Below are 6,000 nucleotides of genomic sequence, written 5' to 3'. Positions count from 1 at the left end.
GTGTGTCATGTGTGTGATTGAACCCAATATAAGAAATTCTGGATATGATTTAGCTATTTTGGAAATTCACTACTTGTATTTTGTCCATTAGTAATCATTGAATAAAAGATTTTCATAGCTACCGCAAACTTAAATAAGAATATTGATTAAATTTGAGCCAACTGTTTACTTGCCTATTACAATTCCAATTATCAATTTTGTATGCTTCTTCTTTTGAGCACCTGCAGGAGGCCTTCCAGCACCTGCAAGAGACAATCAGAAATTTTTTTTTGAGAACATCAAAAATAATAAGGTCGATTGAGAAGAATGCTAACATTATTCTTTTGTAATTCAATGAAAGGCTCTATATAGTCAATCTTATTGGCCACCAACCATGCATTATACCTCCCTATTGATCCATTTGTAATCTATTTGACTATATTGATGATGGATGTTCACTTATATTTCTATATTGTGTTATGTAGGTAACTTTTGAAAATGGCAAACAAAAGAATGCGAAAGCTAATCCAAATAGCCAAAGACGATCTAGGAGAGAAGAATCAAGTAACAGAGGAGTTGATGATGAAAATGAATCACAATATACAACATCCCATTCACCATTGGAGATACAAAATGAGGAGGTTAATGAGCAAAGTGAAAAATATTTTTGGATATGGACAGTAAATTATTTTTGCAACACTAAGTGCAAATTATTTTTTTCAGTTGAAAATGAGGTCATGTCTTCATCCCAAAGTCAGCAAAGAAAACGTGGCAAGACTATCATGAGAGATATTCATGCATTACATCCTGATCATGTGCTCGTTGTTGAATTCAATGAAAGGGGACAACCTTACGGTGATTTACAACTGACGCTTGCAAATTTTATTGGGACTATTGCACGGAATGGACTTGTGTTGCCCCTACATTTTTTAGATTGGAGAAAAATGCCGACAAATCGCTTGAATGATGCATGGAAACTTGTTACCGTAAGTTTACAAGAGTTTAGCTTCAATTTTAAATTTAAAGCATGAACATATTTCATTTTATGTTTATAGGCACGTTTCTATATTCCCAATCACCATAGAAGAGTTATAATGCAAATGATGGGGGTCACATGGAGACGGTGGAGGATTGAAGTGAAAGCTACATCTTATGATTCAAATACTCCACTAGAAGAGCTTGTTGCAATACAACTCATTCCTCATGGATTGACACCTCAAACTTGGGAAGTTTTATGTAACTATTGGAAGTCTACTGAGGTACTACTAGTATGAATTATTTTTGACATAAGTTTATAAATGTTATAATTTCATTATAAATTTTTGTGCCAGAAAACTTCAAAAATCAATAGAGAAAATGCAAACAAAAAGAAAGGGACTCATGCACAGGGACACACTAATATTCCGTCATTGGAATATAAATTTGTAAGAATCAAATTTTTTCTTTTCTTCTTTATAGTTAGTTTCTCAATGTTTATTTATTGTTTTACACTTTAATGCTCTTATCGTTGAAGTTCCAAGGTTTTATGAGATTCTAAACATTGATTACAAGCAATGTAATTTATATTAGTTAGCTTTTGATGAAATGTATAAATTAGTAATATAAGTTGTTGCACATATAGAATAATTTATTCTATTAATATTTTGTGTTAAATGTGGATTTCTTATCTTGTTAGTCTCAAGAGAATGGTAGAAAACCAAGTCGTATTGAAATACAACAATTGAGTCGGAGAAGTAGAAAGAAAGGAGGTGCCGCTATTGACGATGAGGCAATACGAATTGAGGTAATAAAATTTTACTTTTTAAGTTAACTTTTATATATTTTTTATTTATAGTAACAAATTATTTTCTTGTTAGAATTTACTTAAAGAGGCTGTAGATCGTCTCCTCCAAGATAAACCTGAAGGAACACAACCATTGGAAGTCCATGAGGAGGCATTTCGGTAACAATTTACTTATAATTTCATTTCATTTTTGTAAAAGTTGTTACATATGGTTCGACTTTAATTATATTCTTTATATAGTGAGGTTTTTGGACCTGAGCATTCTGGTCGGGTACGATGTTTAGGAGCTGGTGCGCTACCTAGCCAAGTTTTCCCAAAGCAATGTAAACGCAGCTCAATGTATTGGCAAGATTATCACTCAAATTCAGATTTGACAGACAAATTTAATGAAATGAGAGAGAAAATTAAAGATATGGAGTTGCGAGAAGCACAACGACAAACAGAAATAGAGCTAATGAAAAAACAAATGCAAGATAATGATCAGTTCCAAAATTTTGCACGAGTAATGTTAAGTATGATGTCGGGAAGTGTTGGGGGCTCTCGTTGACCCAAATTATTACCGGCACAAGTAATAACATTTCTCACTAAAAAATAATTATTTAAAATTATTTGTATTGTTAAGTACATTAATAGCAAATTTATTTGTTTTTGTAGATGGAATTTATGTTTGCAAATATTATGTAACAACAAGTTCCATCACCTGCGGAAGAAGATAGGTGTAGATCCTCCCCACCATCAGAATCAGATAATAACTAGAGAGGTTGGTTTTTAATTACACAAGCTTTTACTTTGTACATGCTATATAGTATATACTGTACTGTTGCCAAGCTTTTACTTTGTACACAATTCTTCCTATAGGAGTATATAAAACTGTGTTAATTAGAGCTTAAGCTCTCAGTGAAAGTTATTGTGATACCTGGCCCAAAACCTATAAACATAAAGCTCGAAGAACTCGTTCTTCTAGGTCTACTGAATGTTCCTTCTTGCATTATAGTGGGAACAATAAAGACAAGCCACACATTGTTGAAAAGATTTTATATTGATGCCATGAAGATAGCTGACAAAATAAATAGATATCTAGATGTTTTTTTCAGCATTTCTTGTCTAGTTGACAGTTTCATAGCTTTTGAAGTTTTAATTTGGTACAAGCTTTGGTTAAATATTTTTTTCATAGGGTAGAGTATTTATGGATGGATGGATGGACGAATCATTAATTAATCAACCTCTTAGCTTCCTCCCAGCTCCCAATTCATGTTGCCAATATCAGGGCACAAGAAGTTGTTGTATCAACCCTACTGGTGCGTGCACAGTTTATACTTCCAAGCGTGCCAAGACCCCACTCGCAGAGGACAACAAAACTTGTCTTCTGTTACTAATATATATCTTTTGGCATATATATTGGCATGATAATCTAACAAGGGTGAATTGCTTAATTTAGTTTAGATTTTTATCCTAAGTTTCAGTAAACATCAATTTCATCCAAAGTTAGAATTTGATAACAAATCTAGGCAATTGTTTATTCCCTCCTAATTCATCATTAGTTTTCTATCTCCATGTTACAATTGCAAATTTGAATTTTGCTTAATCAGCAAGCTCATTCACAATGTCCCAGTTAAACTTATTGAATTTAGCTCTCTACTGTGGCATGAGGTTTGGTGACCTAGTATAGGTTTTATTTTGGTTAAACTTTATTAGTTTTTAAACTAATTTAGTTGGGTTATTGATTGGTGATGATTGAACATACTAACTAAAGAAAAGTCTACAACAAAACTGCCATCTTGTTAAATATTTAATTGTCTTCTTGTTTGGTACAAGCTTTTGTTAAATATTTTTTTCATTATATATTGAAATATGTTGATAGAATATAATTTGGTGGTTCTATTGAAGGTTGCTATTGAAGGTTGGAGCAAATGTCTTTTGTCGCTTGAAGCATATGTCTTTTATCGTTTGGAGCGCATGCCTTTTGTTGTTTGGAGGACATGCCTTTTGATGTTTTTTTTTGTAGAGAAAACTTGTTATTGAAAGTTGTATATATTTTGGAGATTGAAGAAAATATTATGTTTGTGTTATAGTGTGGAGTTAAATGTTATATGTCATGAATATTTTGAAATGAAATACAAATTCTATGTGTTGATTTGGTAATCAAATTTATATTTATGTGTTATGGAAATAAATTAGATTTGTGAAATGAAATATGAATATTGTCAATTGATTTAATTTGAGCATTTGATTTGGAATTCTACAGGTACAATAGAAAATATGATTTTTTTTTGTAAAATTGTTAATTCAATAATAGTAGCGGTTTTAACCGTTCCTATAATTACACCTTTAGAACCGGTTATAACCGCTTCGAAAGAGTAGTTTTCTAGAATGAAAAATTCTATAGAGATGATCATTAACCACTTCTATAGGCATCCATCAGGATCAGTCGTTACCCGCTTCTATAGGTATACATCAGGATCGGTCGTTACCCGCTTATATAGGTATACATCAGGATCGATCATTAACCGCTTCTATAGGTATACATCAGAATCGGCTCTTAGTCATGAACCACCGGTCAACTTTACCGCATCTGTTGGCTTCAGCGTCGCCAACATCTGCGAACCGGTGCAATAGATTTAGCAGCGGTTTTCAACCACTGCTATAGGTGTCTACTGCTTCTAAAGATTTTTTTTTGTAGTGACTTAAAAGGGAAGCTTGTGATATGACATATAATGGAGGGCCCTAGTAATATGGGGAGGTCAATACTTAATATAACATGGTGGTCAAAAGTTAAGGAGAGGAGGCAATCAAGGCTTAGAAGTTCCTGGCCTGGTCTAAAAATGGAAGCAACAGTCAAGGCCGGGAAACTCCTCTAGGACTTGGCTCTCCCACCTCATAAGCACGACTCTTGATATACTCTTGGTCGACTTTTTAAATGGTCGGGCCCTTGGGCTCAATCCCCTAATTTCTCCTAAGCACTACCTCAGTCTACTTCCGGTTGGTTTCTTAGTTGGTCGGACTCTCAGGACTTAGTCCCCTTATTTCTCCTAGGCACCGCCCAAGTCTACTCTTGGTCGGCCCCAACACCGATCGAACTATTATTATGAGACAACATTGTTAGATAATCACAATGACTTGTCAAAGAATAATAATTATTCGTTAGAGAATATTTCGATACTCTGCTACACGCATAATGCGAAACCTTCCTCTACCCAATGAGAATCTGTCGTACTTTATCCATCACTGACATACCTTGATACCCGACATTCTCTAATACCTCATCATTACGAAGATTATGAGAGACAGTATAAAAAGGGAGGTCCTCACTGTTGGTGCAATATCCCCTTGGTCAAGGTTGACTAAGCTTGAGTTAGCTCAAGTTAGAGTCTTGATTTGGTTTCGATATTTGACAATATATAGAGATTGTAGGAGCAATCATCTTATTAGGGATATTGTTGGTGCAATTCCCCTCTGGTCAAGGTATGACCAGTTTGATGTGAAGAAGAATCAAGTAGGTCAAAGTTGACTAGATACTTGACTGGAAAAGTCCTAACTGGAGGTTAGGCAAGGGGAAGTCCTAGTGAGTGAAGCCAGGTAGTTGAGAAATCCTGGTGAGTGAAGTTAGGTGAAAGACCTAGTGAGTGAAGCTAGGCAGTTGGAAAATCCTGGTGAGTGAAACTAAGTGAAAGACCTAGTGAGTGAAGCTAGACACATGAAAGTCCTGGTGAGTAAAGCCATGTAAATGAAAAGACCTAGTGAGTGAAGCTAAGCAGTTGGGAAATCCTAGTGAGTTAAGTCAGGTGAAACACCAAGTGAGTGAAGCTAGGCAGGTGAAAGACCTAGTGAGTGAAGCTAGGTAGTGAGAAAATCCTAGTGAGTAAAGCTAAGTGAAAGCCCTGGTGAGTGAAGTCAGACAGATGAAAAATCCTAGTTAGTGAAGCTAGGTGAAAGTCCCGGTGAGTGAAGCTAGGTAGTTGGAAAGTCCTAGTGAGTGAGCTAGGCAGATGGAAAGACCTGGTGAGTGAAGTTAGGCATGTGGATATCCAGATGGGTCAAGGGTGACCAGACATCTGGTGGAAGGAAGTCTAAGTGAATCATGGAGGACCGGGCAATTGGCACGAGACGATAAGTCCAAGTGGATCACGGTTGACAGGTCACTTGGCGCGAGGAGAAAAGTACAAGTGGGTCAAAGCATTGACCAGACACTTGGTGAAGAAGTCCCAGTAGGTCAAGGTTGACCGGTGCTAGGCATGGGG

The 6,000-nt window shown here is 35.6% G+C and overlaps 1 long non-coding RNA gene across 1 annotated transcript; it reads left to right on the top strand.

The window, feature by feature from the left end:
- The first annotated feature begins 1,099 nt into the window (after positions 1 to 1,099).
- On the top strand, positions 1,100 to 1,763 carry LOC121973303. Its single transcript, XR_006109490.1, has 3 exons — positions 1,100 to 1,238; positions 1,311 to 1,403; positions 1,655 to 1,763. It is a non-coding gene; the product is annotated as an uncharacterized LOC121973303 (long non-coding RNA).
- The last annotated feature ends 4,237 nt before the right edge of the window (positions 1,764 to 6,000 follow it).

The sequence above is a fragment of the Zingiber officinale genome, chromosome 4A, assembly GCF_018446385.1.
Source record: "Zingiber officinale cultivar Zhangliang chromosome 4A, Zo_v1.1, whole genome shotgun sequence".
Classification (NCBI taxonomy): Eukaryota; Viridiplantae; Streptophyta; class Magnoliopsida; order Zingiberales; family Zingiberaceae; genus Zingiber; species Zingiber officinale.
Note: the sequence above shows the minus strand (reverse complement) of the source record. Positions and strands in the feature narration are given on the sequence as shown.